The 19,714-nt window shown below is 40.7% G+C and overlaps 1 protein-coding gene across 2 annotated transcripts in view; it reads right to left on the bottom strand.

Annotated features, from left to right (window-relative positions):
* The window catches only part of SLC41A2 (solute carrier family 41 member 2), a 46,708-nt gene extending 39,590 nt beyond the window's left edge, over positions 1–7,118 (bottom strand). For both annotated transcript variants that reach the window (XM_048501423.1, XM_048501425.1), the window contains exon 1: positions 6,962–7,118. The gene's annotated coding sequence lies outside the window, so the exon portion shown is untranslated. The remainder of the gene's footprint in view (positions 1–6,961) is intronic.
* Between the last annotated feature and the right edge of the window lie 12,596 nt (positions 7,119–19,714).

Below are 19,714 nucleotides of genomic sequence, written 5' to 3'. Positions count from 1 at the left end.
TTAGAGTCTGAACATTGAGATTGAGAGGGAAAGAGACCTTGGGGTCATAATGGATAGCTCAATGAAAATGTATACCTACTACGACATAGCAGTGAAAAAAGCAAACTCCATGCTGGGGATTATTAAGAAAGGAACTGCAAATAAAACATTGAGTCTTATAATGCCCCAGTATACTCTGATTTGGTACACTAAGTGAAGTTCTGGTCACTAAATCTCAAAAAGGACATTGCAGAGCTGGGCAACCAAGATAATTAAGGGGTTGGAGCACCTTGCCTATGAGGAAAAGCAGAAGAGTCTGGGTCCTTTCAGTTTAGAAAAGAAACTTGTGGTGGGGTGGGGGAGACATGATAAAGGTTTATAAAATTATGCACACAGAAGAAGAAGAATGGACCGAGATAACTTTCTCTCTCTGTCCTCAAATACTAGAACTTGAGGGCATTCAACCAAGTTTATGGGCAGTAGATTCAGTTCAGACAAAAGAAAATACTTCTTCACACAAAGAATAATTAATATATGGAATTTGCTGCCAGAGGATGTCGTTATGGCCACAGGCACAGACAGTTTGAAAAAGGGATTAGACAGATTAATGAAGGATTGGCCTATCAGCAGCTACTAGCCATGGTGAGCGAAGGAAACCTCCACATTCAGAGGCAATAAACCTCTGAATAGCAGTAATAGGAGGCAAAATCAGGATAAGGCCTCTATGCTCTGGTGTTGACCCTCCAGAGTAATTGGTTGGCCACTGTGTGAGACATGATGCTGGACTGATTAAGCAGGGCGGGCCTTCTGTCCTTATGTGGCCTGTTTGCTGCCTGTCTAATAGGGTTGTTCACTCTAGGGGAAAATGTCCAGTCCTTCAATGTGTAGAAATGGGATGCTGAAGCATTTTATGGCACAGAGGCAAATAACTGCCAATTACACCTCTATTAAATTATTTTTTAAAAAAAATTCTCCAAGCCGACGGCAATCCTATTTCCTCATTTTTTCTGTTTGCTTTACATTAAATTTTCAGATTTTCAATATTCCCACAACTAAACAAGAAACAACAAAAAGTTTTTTAAAGGCCCTCTGTGAATGAGAATGGCAATATACTGACCTAAATGTGCACAATATGTTTTCTTCTGAGAACATGAACAGGAAAAAAGGCAAAGAAGGGAGCAAAGCCAGTCAACTTTACTTGCTTACAAGAAGCACTGGGGCAGTCATATGAGATGATTTCTATCCGCATGCATTCTTGCAGTGACATTTTATGTCCTTGCCATTTCAACAGGAGTCTTTGCCTTCTTCAGAGGGGCTGACGATTAATAATGACAAAGATTCCTACCATATCTGATTCAAAACTTTTCCATTGCATGTGTTGGTTGTACTTCTGTTTAAAGGGATACTAACTGTAACCTGGGATTGAGATGCATTTAACTTTGTTGTACATATAAAGAACATTTTAGGATACCTTGCGTTGTTTGTGCTACTTACAGTTATTATTATTAACGTAGGCTAGAATACAAAAAACACTGAATATATATTCTAGTCAAAGCAGGCTGTATATTTACATAGTACAGTAATTTAGAATGTCAATTTAGACCATGCAAGCACAACACCTAAAGTACAGATAGCCCTGAAGGCCAATTTCACATGGAAGAATAACAGCATATGATCTGAGGGACTGCTGAATGTAACGGTGAGAATAAATAGTCAGTTTTGTTTAATTTTTAAAACTCATATAAAAACAGGCTGAAGATGAAAAGTCAGTGGGAAATCATCCTAGTTGTTTTCAAAACTTTCTATGTCTTTACATACAACCAAATGTAGTTTGAACGAGTTATATTAAATATAGGAAACCTCTCCAAAATGAATCATATTATTACTGCATCGTTATAATAACATGGTATTTAAACTGGATTACTATTTTCCAGCGACAGTTAAATAGGCTTACTTAATAGCTTCTGCACCATGAGTAAATTCTTTCACTGAAGACAATGATTTTGTTCAAACAGAGCCCAAAACTTGCTTTGTGCCACATGGAGTTTCTTAAGCCGTCTGAACTGAAGCAACATTATACAGAGGCAGAAGCTAATCTTTATTGGACTAGACCAGGGGTAGGGAACCTGCGGCTCTCCAGATGTTCAGGAACTACAATTCCCATCAGCCTCTGTCAGCATGGCCAATTGGCCATGCTGGTAGGGGCTGATGGGAATTGTAGTTCCTGAACATCTGGAGAGCCGCAGGTTCCGTACCCCTGGACTAGACTGTGGCACAGAGGAATCTTCTGCACAGAGCTGACTCCGTGGAGGATCAAAACCTCAGGTTTCTCCATCTGTAAGGGAGCAGAAGTGCACTATAAAAATAGCACCCCATCCTCTGCATATACAATTTTTTGATTGCAGCAAAAAGGAAGTATGTAAAATGTAATGGTGTGTGAATTTCTCAGCAGAGAAAAATCAGCACCAGTGCTGCCATGTTCTTTGGTCACCATATTTGTTCCCCTCCATCTTTGGACCTGCAACCAACTAGTCTTCTATGTATGAAGCACCTACAATGAAGAAATGGTTCATTTTCTACACTTGGCCATTCATATGAACTCAGAATCCAGTTTGTAACCTGTGTTTATTTACAAAGAAGACATGTCTAACTTACACAAATACAGACACACGTGTTAGCATAAAAGATGTTCCCTCAAAAGCTAAGGTTACTCGGTTTGCAGTAGACTCAGGCACACTCTCCTGTTTGCATGCGTTCTTAGAAATTAAGCTAAGAAGAACTGGTGATACACAAAATATGTGGCGAAAAGGAAGGGGGAAACAAACATTGGACGAGACAGCCTAAAGTGGTTCTGCTTTTGTAGTTTGCTTGTGGTGATGGCAAACATGTTGTTGTAGCACATTTGACAAAGCTGCAATTTGACATGCCTCCACAAATACTTTAAGCACAGGTTGAGCAGCAGCATTCAAAACTGCAGGTTTTGCTGGCAGAAGAAGAGCTTCAGATATCCCGTTTGCCATAATCAGGAGCCACCGCAACAAAAGTTGCTCTCATAAGCATGATAGTCACATTTACTGGCCTTGAGTACTGTCTTAACTGTCTTTTTATCTTCTTGACACTGCATGGAAGGGCTGAATGCTTCCCAACAACATTAATATAAACAAATTCGTTTTAGTGGACCAATGGTTTCACATCAAAGCAGTGTTCAAACATATCAATACATTTTAACCTGACAATTTTAAAAATGGAGAAAGTAAGTGTATCATCATAGTCAGATAAGACAAGTGAAATATTACAAGATTTAACTTTGTGTTGGGTACCAACCATACTAATGCGCATTGCTGCACTGGTAAATAATTACGTCCTCTAATATTACATCCTACTCTTGCATCCTGTTTTTAACAAATATGACCTATGGTGCTTGTCCATCGCAATCTCATTATAAAAAGTGTTATTAAATGACAGGCACAAAGAGTTGTACAAACATAGCAACAAGTCCGGATTATTTACAAAGCCAACAGTCAATTTAAATGTGTCTTACTGTGGCTTAATCATCTTGGCAGCTTCTGTCCACAAAGTAAAGTAAAACAGCTGTACTGACTGCCAGTTTGTTTCCTTTAAAGCTTTTCACCACCAGGATTCACGTGTCTAACAGGTGGATCTCCTACCATATATCTTCTTCATGTGCCAACTCTGGTCCTCACTACCTCCTGCTGGCCAATCTTCCACTTCAGGTAGCCTATCTGGCATCAACCAGAACCCATGCTTTCTCCACTTCAGTTCCCATTTAGTGGCACAGGCTCCCTAAACAGGTGAGCCTGGCACTATCTTTAGAAACTTTTAAGAAGTGCTGCAAACCCATTTTATTTGCCAGGGTTTTCAATGGGATATAAATTGCAGGTATCTTTTGAGAAGAAGTGGTGTTATCTGGAATTCTATTTTGAAGGTTTTACATTATATTTTTAAATCTGATTTGTAAGCTTCCTTTAGCCATCAGAAAATGTGGTTCTTTTTAAGAAAGAAGAAAAGATGCCAGTACTAAAAAAAAAAGGTTGTATTGATTTCTACCAATTTCCCCCCTGAAAACATGGAAAAGTCCCCCCTTCTCCAAAGATGCTGGTATTCAGTACCAACAAGTAACCCCACAAAAAAGCCCTATTGTATTTTTAATTAATAAATAAGTGGGCTTCTTATATTCATAAAATGGTGGCAGCTAAATAAGCAGTTGCATAGAATTCATCCTAGCAACAGTCTGCATTTCATAAGGTCATTTACTGTGCATCAAGGCTATTCACATGATTGCTTCAATCAAGGCTGAGGAAATACGGTAGCTGTTTTCCTATACAAAATAACCTATATCTCCAAACTGCCTTTGCATACCTACCTTTAAGTGTGAAAACAAGTATTTGGCATAGGTCAAAAGTATTTGGAGACAGAAGAATATGATTTGACATAGAGCAAACCCTTTTGTCTTTGACTAGAGGCCTGAATATATGTCTGTATGTAGTGACATTCTGTGAATTATAACTTTGTGTGATTCTGCTATTAGTGTAGCAGCACCAGATGCATGGGCACAACATTGTGAGATGCTTTATGACTCAGGCCATATTCATGTTCTTAATACAGCACTACTAGAAATGTTGTTTGTCACATCATAAATTATTATCTGTCAGCACAGTACAATCGTCTATATAAACAAACTGGCATTTGCAAACTTGCCAGAACTAATCTTGACAGCAGGATTTAATTTCAGTAGGATTTTCTTCTGAAATGGAACTAGTTTTGAAAATTTCTCCCTCATCACCTAATAAATAACACCCAAAACATGCTGGAGAAATTACTAATTCTTCAAACTCTAGTGTTTAATTTGGAATATGTGGTTTGGAATTATGTGAATTATTGAAAAAGAATGAGGATCACCACAGAACGTGAGAGGGCAACAGTGCTCTGGCCCATTCAAATCTGTTACCCATGATTTAGTGATATTTAACTATGCAATACAGTGTCCCTTTAAACCCAGGTATATTATGAATATGCCCAACATTTTTGTGTAATAAAAGGTAAAGTTTCCCCTTCAGTCGTGTCCGACCCTGGGGTACCACTGCAAGCAGTGATTTTATAGGCAAGCTGCTTTTGTGGGGTAGTTTGCCATTGCTTTCCCCAGCTATTCTTTGCCCCCTAGCTATGGTACTCATTAACCAACCAAGAAATGGATGGATGGCTGAATTGACCATGAGCCAGCTGCCAGGATTCTGACCCCCAGGGGGCTTGAACTCCTGACTGTATGAGTGGCAGTGCAAGCACTTAACCACTATGCCACACGGCTCCTTTTTGTGCAATATCTGAAAACAAATGTTTATGGGATACGAGCATATTGTTTCTTTCAGCTGCTTGAAATGTTTCCCCCATATGGGACTATTTATTCCTTTTCTATTAAAAAAGCGGTCGAACACCTGCTGTTTCTTGCAAGCAGCAAATAACAAATTTCCTGTTTATCTATCGTGCAAGCATCTTGGAAGTGGGAGTAGCACAGGAACATATTTCTGACGGTGGCAAATGCTATAAAGTCACAGCCGTCTTATGGTGACCCCCTAACTGTTTTCAAGGCAAGAGATATACTGAGGTGGTTTACTATTGCTTACCCCTGTATAGCAACCCAAGACTTTCTTCTTGGTCTCCCACTCACGGAAGTATAGAGAGACAGGCACTGGGCTAGTCGGGGCCATCTAAGCTAGGACTAGACTTATTTATACAGAAACAATTAAAAAAACTTTTAAGATATAATCTGCAACTCTATGCATGATAATCTCTTACATTTTAATGGAATGCACATACAGGGATTGCAGTTAATATAGATCACCACTTATACTTTTTGTATGGACAAAAAGTTTCTGATAACAGTACACCAACAAATTCTATTTCCTGCAACACCTTCTGGATTAAAATTTCAAGGAACAATAGTGACTATTGTGCATTTGAATTTACAACTAAGGTAGGCAAAACGACACAAGAAACTGCAGAACTTACTGTACATTACAACTAATTAATTATAAGATTAGAAAGAGTGTGTTACACCTGGTAAAATAAAAGTATCAACTGTTTAAACAAGAGAACTTTGTTCGGGCCTAAAAGCCAATTAAAAGGCAATGAAAACCTTGAAAACAACCTGTAATCCACCTTAAACCTTGCAGAGGAGGCAGGATAGAAAGAGAACTAAAAATGAATATTTGAAGAAGGGAGGCAGATTTATTAAGGACAATGACAAGGGGGATGGATGTCTGGGCTGAAGAAAAGGATAATTTGCCATATTGTGTTCATAAAATCCAGATTCTGAGAGTCAGCGTGTTACAGTGTTTAGAATATCAGTCTAGGCTCTGGGAGATCCCAAATTCGAATCCCCACTCTGCCAGGTAAACTTGCTAGGTGACCTTGGGTCACTTACACTCTCAACTTAACCAACCTCACAGGGTTATTGTGAGGATAAAACAGAGGAGGAGGATGTAACCTGTTCTGGGTCCCTAATGGAGAGAGAGGGCAGGATATCAATGAAGTACCATAAAATTTAAAAAGAACAAAAAGACAAATGGCTGGTTCAGTCTGTAGCAGCAAAATAAATCAGGACCCTGGAGCATTTTATGGACTACCAAAATTCCTTCCTTCCAGCCTAAACTTTCATGAGTCAGAGCTTAGCTGGAGTCCTCTGACTCAGAAAAGGTTGTGCTGGAATAAACGGTTAGTCTCTACACTGGCGTACACTGGACTCCTATTTTATTGTGTTGATAAGGTGGCCAAGAGTAGGGAAGCTGATGGTTACCAGTAGTAGTAGTGGGGGCGATGGGGGGTGGGCTCAGATTTCCTGGAGACCAAGCAACGTCATTTGCACCCCTCCACCCTTGGGAACCTCCTTCTCCAGAGTGGCACCCATTGGGGGAGCACTCCTCCTCTTCCTCCCCATTCAGGCCGGCACTGGACGCCCCCCTACCTGAGCACGGGCTGCAGCGGCGTGGCTATCAACCTCCCGCAGGCGCTCTCCATCCTCGCCGGGTTGGAGCGGGTGCAGCTGCCCGTCCCTTCCAGGAAACAATCTGCCGGGCGGCCGGAGAGGCGGTGACAGGTCCTCGGGGGGGGGGGGGGGCGATGCCGCCTCCGCCCCCACTGAGCAGGCGCGGCAGGAGGACACGAAGGCGGCTGCAAAGAGGGCGGAGCATGTGCGGAAAATAAAGGGGGGGGGATGCTCTGCCTGGACCGTCTCAGCTGCTTCCTTCACGTATCCGCGACGCCCACACGCTGGTGGGGAGGGGGAAGATGTTGGGAGTGATGTGTGTGTTCTTTATATCCCATAAAATTTATGTACACACACTCACACATTTGCCCCTTGAAGATACTTTTTAAAAAAAAATTAGTTAGCCAAGAAACCAAAGGAAACAGAGAAAGCGTTTCCTAGTTAATCGACTCAATGCAAGAGCCTCACTCAACAAGCGAAAGGTTGAGGGGACAGCATTCATTCTTGTGAAGCCAGGCATGTAGGTCCAGTGGGGATGGATGGCAGGCGCCACCAGCACATGCAGGAGGACATGGAGTTGCTGAGAAGAAAGCGACAGGTTGCCTAGAAAGGACTTGTTTAACTTGTTGAGTTGCATGGATAAGAAAAGGAATTGGGGTGCTAGCAGGCATAGTCTCAAGCGGCTATCCAGGGTGACTGGAAAGGATTACTTACAGGGTCAGTCTCCAGAGGCAGTTTTCTTCTCACTCAGGACAGGCTGGTTCAAGGACTGCAGAGCTGAGCACAACAAGTGTCTTCTCATGCAAAAAAAAAAAAAAAAGTGAATGAACTACTCTGCAGGTCTTTCTGCCAAAGCCCTGAATGTGCTGGCCTCCCACAGCAAAAAGGCAGGGGGAAGCAATAGAAACAGTCTTTCACATTCAAGGTCAAATGGAAAAAGGATTGCTGGGAAATGTTAGCTGTCATCCCAAAAAGAAGCAGGGGAAAAGAGGATTAAATTAGGGGATTAAAAAAAACCCCAAAGAACAACTTCACACCAGGAAATAAAAGCCACATAATATTTTCTATTATAAGCAACAAATGTAAAACATTGTGCAAGTTTTCAAATTTTTCAGAACAATGTACTGTAGAAGGCTTTCATGGCTGGAATTAACTGGCTGTTGTGGGTTTTCCAGCCTGTGTGGCTGTGGTCTGGTAGTTTTTGCTCCTAATGTTTTGCCCACATCTATGACTGGCATCTTCAAAGGCATGTCACAGAGAGAAACTCTTCTTACCATGACATGCCTCTGAAAATGCCAGTCATAGTTGCAGGCGAAACATTAGCAGCAAAAACTACCCGACCGCCGCCACACAGGCTGGAAAACCCACAATAACCAGTTCTTCAGAACACTTCATCAAACAGGATGTTTTTTTAAAAGTGACTGAAAGGAGAGAAAAACATCTTCAGGCAAAGTTGCCAGTGACTGTTTGACATGTCTCAGCCCTGCATGATGTTGAGAAGCACAAAGTGCAGACAAAGAAGATTATTTTTCTTCCTATTCCCCTTGTTTTTTAAACATCTTCTCTGAAGAAAACTTCTGGAGAGCTTGAAAATTTGCATAATGTGTTATGTTGAATTGGCTCGTTCTTTTGGATATTAACATGGACAAATGCAGTTTCCAACTTTTCAGCAGCAGCCAATTGGTTCTTAAGTTATGCTAAAACAGTGTAACTTTTTAAAGCTGTTTTATATTGTATCATGACATCAGCCCGCAACCTAAAAATATGCAGATTTCTTGCAAGATCCTGAAACACTTTCATTTTTAGCATATTTTTATCCTGCCCATCTTCTGGGTCTCACCTGCCTCCATTTTATCCCAACATGTTTCATGGCAAGTAAGAATCTGAACCCAGGTCACTTTAGGTCCTGTTCATTACACTCATTGGCTCTATTCTCTTGCTGGTGTAAAAAACTAGTAGGGAATGAAACATTTCCTCAAAGACTGAAAACTCATAATTTATAACTTTTGAAACCTGGCTTCATTATGTTTGTTTTGCAGTCCATACTCACTGGAATTCTTTCAACATTTGGTGATGATGATCCTTAAATATTCCCAGAGAGGTATTTTAAATGCAGGAGGCAGGAAAATGTATCCATGTGTGAAAAGTCGTTAGGGAAAAATAGTGCTGAGACACAAATATAACTTATAGATCCTCAGTTTGAAACAAAGAGAAAAGAAAAGTAGAGGTCCAAAGAATAAATAACATGCTTCAAATAAGTAGGAATGGTTTCAATACAAATGAGAATATGATAATATTTTCTTCCTGTACTCTGAAAAAGGTTCTAAAGTGGAATGATAGCTGTACAAGCCATTTCCCCAAAAAGGAACAAAAAAGAATTAATTATAAACAAGCTGTCCACCCAGAAAATCCCTGTTTCAAATTACCTGAACATCAGGAAGAAAAGGTAAAATGTTTTCTGTTTTATAATTTCTTCTTCCCAGAAGACAGTGGGAATTACAAACAGTTTTAATGAGTGTTGGTCTGTGAGGAAAATGTCACAGTATAAAGAATGAGGAAAGTGTTTCAGATGTTCACTTTGAAAGGTCATTACAGAAGGAAGAGGAAATGTGCACTGGTTAGCTTTTCCACTGGTTACTTTCTTCCTGTTTCTATAACTTCCAGTACCCATTTCAAACTACTTACTTTTCATTAATCAAAAAGTGCAAGGAAGTGGAAAGTTGTGTGGGTTACACTGTACTGTTTTGAGCAGTTTGCTACAGATTTGCAGTACTCAAATGAAGTTAGAAGGCCTGTCAAACACCAAATTTATGACCTAGGCAGATGAAGAAGGTGTATTCGCTTTCAGTTATGAATGTGTGGTGTAATGTTTAAAAGTTGTGGACTCTAATCTGGAGAATCAGGTTGGATTCCCCACTTCTCTACATGAGGAGCAGACTCTAATCTGGAGAACTGGGTTTGTTTCCCCACTCCTACACACAAAGCCTGCTGGATATCTTTAGGCTAGTTACAGTTTTCTCTGAACTCTCTCAGCTACTGGTTCTGGTGGGTTTTCCGGGCTGTGTGGCCATGGTCTGGAGGATCTTGTTCATAACGTTTTGCCTGCATCTGTGGCTGGTATCTTCAGAGGTGTATCAATTCAATAAGCCTTTATTGGCATATACACGATAGTATAAAAATACAGTTCCAGTTAAAAAGTGAATAGTAAAAAACTTTGTGTTTGTCATACATTCAGTTTACAAACTTCTGACAAAAACTTTGCCACTATAAGGCAACAATGAAAATCCTGACAATTTAAAAGCATAACTACTTTATCTGATTCAGTATAAATCATAGGGTCTATAGCTTGGGATAGCAGGCTGGAACGGAGTTCTTGGTATAATACGCAGTTCAGGAGAACGTGTGGGATGGAATCCAGCTGTCCTATGCTACAGGTACAGAACCTCTTATCGCTTGGAAGACTTCAGAGGTGTATCACAGAGGGAAGTGTGGACACAGTGTGTAACAGACTTCCCTCTGTGATACACCTCTGAAGATGCCAGCCACAGATGCAGGAGAAACGTTAGGAACAAGATCCACCAGACCACAGCCACACAGCCTGAAAAACCCACCAGAACCAGTTGAATCCGGCCATGAAAGCCTTCGACAATACATTGAACATCTCTCAGCTACGCCTATTTCACAAGGTATATGTTGTAGGGAGAATAAGGGAAGGTGGTGTTGAGCCATTTTGAGACTTCATAATGATTGAGTAAAGTGGGGTATAAATCTAAACTCCTCTTCTCTTCTTACTGTATCAAAAGACAAGAACTGTCATGTTTGCTTATCTTGGCTTTAAAAAAAATACCCTTCCCATAAAACATTAGTTGGTGTGGTAAAATATACTATTGCTACAGTCCTTTTTGCTGCTTTAACATAAATGCTTGTTGCTGCAGTCCAGAGATGCTTTTGCACATTAGTATTCTGTGTATCAGTTGTTGCCCGCTTAAAGATGCTATACATTATCAACTTGGCAGTGTTGATTATGTGGTAAGGAGAAACAAGTGACTAGGACAGAATGATCTGTCAGTGTTGATTGCCAGGTTGAAAGGTATAAAGTATCACGCTGCACACACTCATACACACACAGTATGTGTTCCCACCCCATCCGTTAACTGCCTTTGATATGCCCAGTTTCAAATCTGGAAGGGAAACCCATACAAGGAAACCTCTGCCCACAGTACACAGTACTTACTATGCATCGTATGAGATCTGATTGCCTATGTTTTTATTGTTATCCTATTGGGTGTTATTACCGTATTTATATTATTTGCAAAACCTGTGTCTCCTTTCTGCCCAGTGGGAGCCACCAAGGCAGCTAACAATTAAGATCAAACATCCTCTTCAAATGCAAGTGTTATAGTATTTCGGAAAAAGCTTCCTGTTTAAATTTATTTAACATCTTGACAAGCTACTCAGATTTCATCCTGCAAAGGCCTGCATAGAACAGTGAAAGTATTGCAGCGATTGAAGAAGAAAAGATTGACCAGGTCTTTTAGTTCATTCTTTGTTGGCTCTGCATACTCTAATTTTTTTTTTTCATAATCAGAGCTTCTATGTTCGACAAGATGTATGAATATTATCCATATATCATATGAACCGTCAAATGGCATGTAAGTGTATTTTATTACAACTCATCTGGAGTGGACCTTGTATTATGAAAGTTAATTGTAATACAGACATAACGTTATCTCTTGACATTATCCAACGGGATTCACTGAGTTCAAGGTCTAAATTGCAATAAGCACGTACAAGAATAAAGGTGGCAGTGTAAATTCCACGTAGCCAGTTAGTGTCAGCTACAAGTGCATGAGTAATTGTATCAAAACATTATTTAAGTGCCTTAGGGGAAATTTTTAAATCTCAGAGGCACTTGCCAAACTCTGACAATTAGCACAGGAAAGATTTCCATGATAGCAGCTAATCATCTGGCGGCCAAGCGTTCTAGCACATTACATATTCCTGTAATTTAATTTAGCACTGCCACTCACGCAAGGCATTTTCCAATACAGAGAATCACACCAAGAAATGCTATTTCTGTCTTCATCTCTACAGTTATATTTACACAGGAGCCTTTACCACTTGGATCACTTCCCTATATTGTTTTTGGTGAAGTATTATGTGTCATAATTCTTAATAAAGGAAATGCAACCTGGGCACTGAAATATTTGTGCAATTTTTCATAGTTACAGCTCTAAAGCATACTATTTAATCAGGTTTTTAAAAATGTTTTGGTGATCAGGATGTCTCTGAGAGACCTTGAAGTGGGGTGGGAGTCATGGAACCCTTGAGTTAACTACTGTTTTAGAGCTTCAGATTAGAAACTAGATATCCCAGAGTAAAGTAAAGGTAACGTTTCCCTTTCAGTCATGTTCGACCCTGGGATACCACTGCAAGCAATGATTTCGTAGGCAAGCTGTTTTTGAGGGGTAGTTTGCCATTGCTTTCCCCAGCTATTCTTTACCCCCTAGCTGTGTGCTAGGTACTCATTTACCGACCAAGGAATGGCTGGCTGGCTGAGTTGACCATGAGCCAGCTGCCAGGATATCTGACCCAAAGGGAGCTCGAACTCCTGACCATGGGAGCGGCAGTGAAAGCACTTAACTACTACGCCATGTGGCTTGGTATCCCAGAGTAAAGCATTATAAATATCAGATCATTCTGCATTGTGATATTCAAGGCATAAAAGTGTTTTATATAAACAGAAAAGCCACCTTGCAGTAGATAACAAGGATGACAATTCTTCCTTTGACAATGCCTACAGTTCCTTCTCTGCCCTGGTGTCTGGAGGGACCATGCCTCAGTAGTAAAGCACCTGCATTACTTGAAGAAAGTCCCAACTTCAGTTCTTTATGTTTCTAATTAAAAGGATCAAGTAGTTGGTGATATGAAAGTCTTTTACCTGAGCATCCCAGAGACCTGTCACCCGTCAGAGTAGACGGGGTTGACCTTGGCAAACTAATGGTAGCTTTGGGTATTCGTGCTTTGGGTATTCTTGTACTACCTGCTAGGCAATACAGTTTTAGATGGCTGCATAGCCACAGTGTCAATAGGGCATGGCAGTGACCATGTGCCACCAATCACCACCCATCCCATCATTGTTCCATCGTTTTTTTTGCTGCTGGGTGCAGGGCCAGCCTTACCCATCAGGCAGATCAGGAAGTGACTGGTGGATTTCCCAAATCAGACTGGAGACCAGAGGACATATATCAGTCTATTTGTATCTCTACGCTCATTCCCACACTCTGCAGCAAAATACCTCCTGAAACCTCCGAATTGTCTCATTGGTGGAAGCCAAGATAGTAGATGTAGATGCCAGCACCTTTTCATAAGAACATTCCACATCCCATTTTATTCTTCAGAGTGCTTTCTATTGCACATGGCTCTTATGCCCATGGATGGTAGAACAGCCATCAAAGCAGTATGCTGATTGTTTCTTAGCTGCAACAACTCTGACTCTGTACAAATTCCTTGGCTGTTTCAGGGGTTGAATTTTCCTTACCAGGTGCTGGTTTGTAATGGGGTGTTCTTCAGTAAAGACTATGCCGTCTGAGGCCTAAAATTAGGAGCTATCCGTGTCATAGAAAATAGCTACTTTGGAAGGGGGACTCTGTGATTTTATACTCCATTGAGGTATCTTCCCTCCTCAAACCCGCCCCAGGCTTCATCCCCCAAATCCTCAGGGAATTTACAGCATGGAGTTGGCAACCCCAATGATGAGTTCACATGAGTCACATGATACTGAATCAGACCATCAGTCCATCAAGGTCAGTATTGTCTATTCAGAAAGGCAGCAGATCCCCAGGGCCTCTGGTTGAGGTCTTTCACATCAGCTACTATCTAGTCCGTTTAACTGGAGATGCCAGGGATTGAACCTGGGACTTCCCCTGTGCCAAGAAGATGCTCTACCATTGAGCTGGCACCCTTCTACCCCTCCCTGGTCTGTGCTTGTCCTTGTCTATTGCCTTTTATTACCTGGATCCTGGGAACACAGATAGAATCCAGAAAAGGATTACTATTTCCTCCCAACCTTTTTGTGCCTGTGGGCACCTTTGGAATTCTGTCAATGGATGATGGGCACAACCCCAAAGAGGTGGCACCAACCACAAGAGCTCAGAGAGAACGATTATGTATAACTTCAATAGTAACTTTTCAACATTTCAAGCACAAGATGCATTTAACAAGAAGCCTTTTCAAATGAACATGTTAAAAAAATTTCTGCAAACATACAGCTTATATTCAATTATAAAGTGAAAATCCTTGCGCTGTGGTGGTAACTGTTGCCAAAGCAACTTCTTAAACATTTGATATAATTTCCCTCTCCTCTATTTTATCCTGACAACAGCCAGATTAGGTTGAGAGAGTGTGACAGGTTCAAGGTCACTGGACAAACTTCCACGGCACAAGTAGGGATTCAAATCTGGGTCTCCCAGATAGTAGCCTGACATGACAACTATTCCCCACCGGCTCTGGGTTTGTGCTCACTTATCTGGTTTCACTCTGGATTGTGCTTTTGCCTGGGTTTGGGAAGGAAATCTTTGAATAGATCTTAAACGACATTTCTCGATTGAAATTCCTTGGTTTGCTCCAGCCATGCAAATCTGTGATTAATGTATAACAACAGTTTAAGCATAAGCATAAGCATAAGCATTTTATTGTCATTGTGCACGCACAACGACATTTACAGCAGCATTCCTCGATGCACACAATTTCAGACTCATACATCATACTCATACAATTTCATACAGTACATCATACGCATACAATTTCTTACTCATACCCCATCCTCACTTTCCCCTTCCTCCACCCATCCCTACACAGCCCCAAACACATCAACACGAAGCCGCGGAGTTTAGCATAGCCACAGCTCTAGAGTAGAAGCTGTCTCTAAGCCTCTTTGTCCTAGATTTGATAGTCCTGTATCGCCTACCAGTTGGTAGGCGATACAGCCTGCTGATGGAAAACCAGTTCTGCGAGTTTGCAGCAGAGGCCAACTGTGAGTTTATAGTTTTAGTCTGTTCCTTCTGTTTTCTTTGCTATGATGATTTTATCATTATTTTATTTTGAAATAATTTTTTTCCTTGGGGATTTAGAGACCTGATTACTGTGCTCAATTTTATTGTTGTTGGTTTTTTTTAACAAGGATCTTTTGCTAAGAAATACAGGCTGATGCCAGAGGAGTTCCTTTCAAATGGAAAGGAACTTTATGGCTTCCTACAGTCATAATATTATTTGAGCAGCAAGGCCAGAGCAGTTTGGAAGTAAGTTTTTTACATTCTATTCAAACAATTTTATCTCTCCAACAGCCTGCTGATGGAAAACCAGTTCTGCAAGTTTGCAGCAGAGGCCAACTGTGAGCATACTGATTAGCTGGCACCTGCAACAGCAGAAGACCACTCACCCCCCACCTCCTGATCAGTTTTGCAACTCTGGAAACAGATAGTAATGAATGACATCTGACACATTATATGTGATGTGCCTGAAGCCAGAAGAAGGGGAAGTCTGACAATTCAATCTCTTGCTGCATCCAGTGTCATTTACATGGCAAATGAGGAAAGTCAAGCTGAGCTCATGTCAGAAAAATCTGCTATGAAGGATTTTTAGGCAAAAGGTAAATCCCACTTACAGTGTATCTTCCAGTTTTCTAGGGGAAAGGCTATTATTATCCCACTGAAGAAATACAGTCTCAAGGTGGTACATTAAATCTATGCTCCATCAGTTGCACTGTTTACCAGCTGAATTCCAGCTCATGCTGAAGGTTTTGATATTAACCCTCAAGGCCTTGAGCTGTCTGCAACTCTCATATCTTTGAGACTGTATCTTGCCAAATTGCCTCTTGCCTCTGGAGTGCTCTCTGCACTTCTGGAGGTAACCTTCTGGTGATCCCTGGCCTGGTGATCCCTCAGCTGGGCCGTGTGAGACCTTACCCAGTTCCACAGGGTCTGCAAGGTGGAAATGTTCTGCTGGGCCTTTGGTTGAGGCAGCCATGGGTCTGTTCCATCTTACTGGCCTCCCAATTGTCCCCCCCCTCCCCTGTCCATTCATTACATTCCATTTAAACAATTTTATCTCTCTAACAGCCTGCTGATGGAAAACCAGTTCTGTCCCGATAGTTAAGGACTGAATATGCAAATAGGATGGGGATGTTACATGTCTTTAGATTATGTAAGGGTCCTATGGATACCCACTTATTTGCCAGCATTATTATCATACTGTTTTAAAGTCTAATTTTAATTATTGTATTTATTGTTTTTGATTGATGTCATTACATTCTTTTTGTAAACTGCCATGAGCCTGGCCTTGGCTGGGATAGAGCAGGGTATTAAATTTAATACAATATAATTAATTAATTAAAAAGTTCAAAAGATTTTGACCCCTTCAAATCAGTTTACAAAATCTGTCAAAAAGCACAATCAATTAGCAATACACACATCAACTGTAAATGCTGTTTCACTGTAGATGTTTCAACATTCTCTCCCTAGTGTCTTCCTGTTACTGTGATAGAATGTGTACCAATTTACATTGCCATCCTAAACAGAGCTATATCCTTTTAAGTCTGTTGACTTCAAAGGATTTAGCATGGTATAATTTTGTTTAGGATTGCATTATTAGGTGTCTGTGTTCATTCTCCAACCAGGGCTATATGTCCTGAATTCAAAAATTGAAGATACCTATTTCCTATAAAATATTTTCCTCAGTCCTAATTATCCATTTCTTGGATTCAGTGCATTTCTGTGCCACCACTCCAGAATGAAGCTACCTGGGGCAGCCCACAACATGTCAAACAATATAAACCCATCAAACGATCACTGAGAAAATAACTAAAACATCAGCTACTCAAAAACAAAATAAACCCCCTCAACCCAGAAAAGGAACAGTGAAATCAGAATGACTGACAGGCAATTGATGAGCTATTATTTTAGCTGCTGTTCCAACTTTAAACTATTGGGGTCGGGGGGGGGGGCAAAGTTGCAGAGCTTTCACATCAAAAAGGTGTCACTGTCTTCAGATGCTACCTAGCTTCCCCTGTGTGGCTGTCACTCTGCTGCAGAGCCCAGTTTTTTTCTTACTAGCAGCAGCAGCAGCCCAAGAGGCTGATGCTATTTCTATGTCCTCTCCTCTGTCTTGACGGTCTCCAAGCCATTGCAACTTCACATAATTTCCACTACAAGAACTTTTAATTACTATTGTGTTTCTTGAAGACAGTGTTGACTCTTGAAAACTTGTACTAGAATAAAATTTGTTAGTCTTTTTGATGCCAGTGGGCTCTGTTTTATTCTGGTGCTACAGACTCACACAGCTACCCATGTGGGACTGTTAGAACTGGTTGCAGCTCATTTTGGAGAAGTGGTTGTGAAGGCCTGACCTACCACCATCCAAAAGTGGTTTTTATCATGAAACAGGGTTGCCACCCTTGTTTCCTAGGATGACTCCTACATCTTTAGCAGTTACATGACAAGCAGCAATTTAGCTGGGGAAGTTTTGTTGATCAATACAAACAGTATTGCAGCATTTTAAAAAATTAACAATCTGATTAGTCTTCCTTCTTTTTTGGCCAATTTTTTTTAATGAGCTAGAGCCCTGTTCTTTGAATGCATAACGTATTGTACTCATTTTGCAGAAACCTTTTGCAGAAACACAGAATGAAGCCAGAAGGTCCCAGCAATCTAAGGCCTGTTGCGTTCGAATACAGAGAACAAATGAAAACAAGATTCAGTCAAAATTATTATTTATTATCATTATTTTATTAAGTTTTTACACTGTCCCATCTTGTTTGGAAATAATATTCCTTTGGACTCGATGTAGATCACTTGTGACAGACAATTAATAGACAAAGCAAGATCAATAATGTGACAAATTCCAGAGGGATATCTGGAATCAGAATCTGTATCACCTCAGCTAAAGGGTGTATGTATAGCTGTTTGGGAGAGCCTAATCTCAGATGTTTGGTGCTGAAGGAGAATCAGATTGCTGACAATTCATCTGTGGAAGCTGGAAGGTTCCTCTTGCTGAGTGGACACTGCATGTACTAGTAACTAGAATAAACAAGGGCATGTTAAATCTAGCAGTATGTCTAGTGCATGGTAAATGAAATGGCATCAAAATATCTTGTGAATTTCAGTCCACAGAGAAGGAAGGCATACCTTCCTATTAGCTTTGAAAGGAAAAATAGATGGATACTGTCCGTTTATAAATAGATGGATACCACAGATGTCTGTTTATAAGAGAAAGGAGGTTTCTTTGCCCGCCTATACACAAAAGGGTGGAGAGAGGGAAAAATCACCTTCTAGGAAAGGTTTTAAGTCATGTAAACTGTTCAAAAATAGATCCCCTTTGATCAGAATTATTCAGGAAGCTTTTACAAGGGCTATAGCTTATTGCACAGTTTACTGCATACATATCTTGTTTTTCTGCATTGTTTTAAAACTTTGTAATCTAGACTAAAAACATGGTTTGTTGTGTATGTTTATTTTATTTATTTAAAACATCTGTTACTTGACTTTTTCCTTGCAGAACTGAAGCCAGCTTACAAGGTAAACAAAACAAGAATTATTAAAAATAAAAGCCTACAATTTAAAATCACAATCCGGACTGTCAATACATTTTTTAAACAACTAAATCAAATGCAGTCCGAAGGAAAATCATCTTCAGCTGGTTAAGTTTATTCCGTAATTGTGTGAAAGCCTTCTTTTGTGTACCCACCAGATGAACCTTTGATCAATGGGACAGTCAGTAGCGCATCTCCCTGTGATTGTAATTTTCAACAAGAAACCCATGCAGATATCCTGGTCCCAAGAGCTTTGAAGGATTGGACTCAAGAATGGATAAGAAGCCAGTGTAATCACAGTAATATTGGGACCACATGATCCCTGGAGCTGTCCACACCCAACGATCAATCTGCAGCATTCTGCACTAGCTGTAGCTTCTGAATACTCTTTGAAGGTAGGATCAAGGCAAAAAAATGCCTTATACTGTTACCATTGCATTGTTGAATTTTGTAATAATCCTTGAGTATCAGCAAGAAAGTCAGACTATCAACATAGTAAATCAATCAATCATTCAATCAACAAAAAATTTCCTGGATATTCAAGGGCGGAACTTGAGCAAAGCATGGTTTCTGGAGGAACCTCAGCAAAATCTGTGATTAGTTACAGTCCACTCCAAAAATTGAACTGATTTCTGATGTCTGGAGATCTGCTCTTTTTCTGGGAGATTTCAAGGCTTCCAATTGAGGTTGGCAACCCCAATTGAAATGGGATGGGCTAAAAAGACGATAAGGTGCATTAATAGCGGGAAATGATGCGCTACAAGGGTTTTAGCTACAGATGATTACATGTGGTGTTCTGTTACTTCCTCTCTAGTTCCGGTCTTGCAATACACCTGGAATGTCTCCTTCCTTGCACCCAGTAATGAAATTCTGCATAGCGCCCAGCCCTAGAAGGCACTGCGGGGGGAAGGCTGTAGGGCTAAACCAGGCCACTGCTTCTGGTCTTATCTCAAACAGGGAATATTCCCGATGCGGTTGATAACATGCATATCCCTGAAAGCCGAAGAAGGATTTCTGTATTGGATATCCAGCCTACAGTCCCAAGAAAGAGTAGTCTCCTGATTGCATCAGTCATTTTGACCTCCTCGGTGTAGGTGGCGCTGTTGCTCGTGGAAGGCCGCTCTGTGCTTCGCTCTAGCTCTATC

This window comes from Sphaerodactylus townsendi, linkage group LG06, assembly GCF_021028975.2.
Source record: "Sphaerodactylus townsendi isolate TG3544 linkage group LG06, MPM_Stown_v2.3, whole genome shotgun sequence".
Classification (NCBI taxonomy): Eukaryota; Metazoa; Chordata; class Lepidosauria; order Squamata; family Sphaerodactylidae; genus Sphaerodactylus; species Sphaerodactylus townsendi.
The sequence above is the reverse complement of the archived record's forward strand: the minus strand, read 5'-3'. Positions and strand labels throughout refer to the sequence as shown.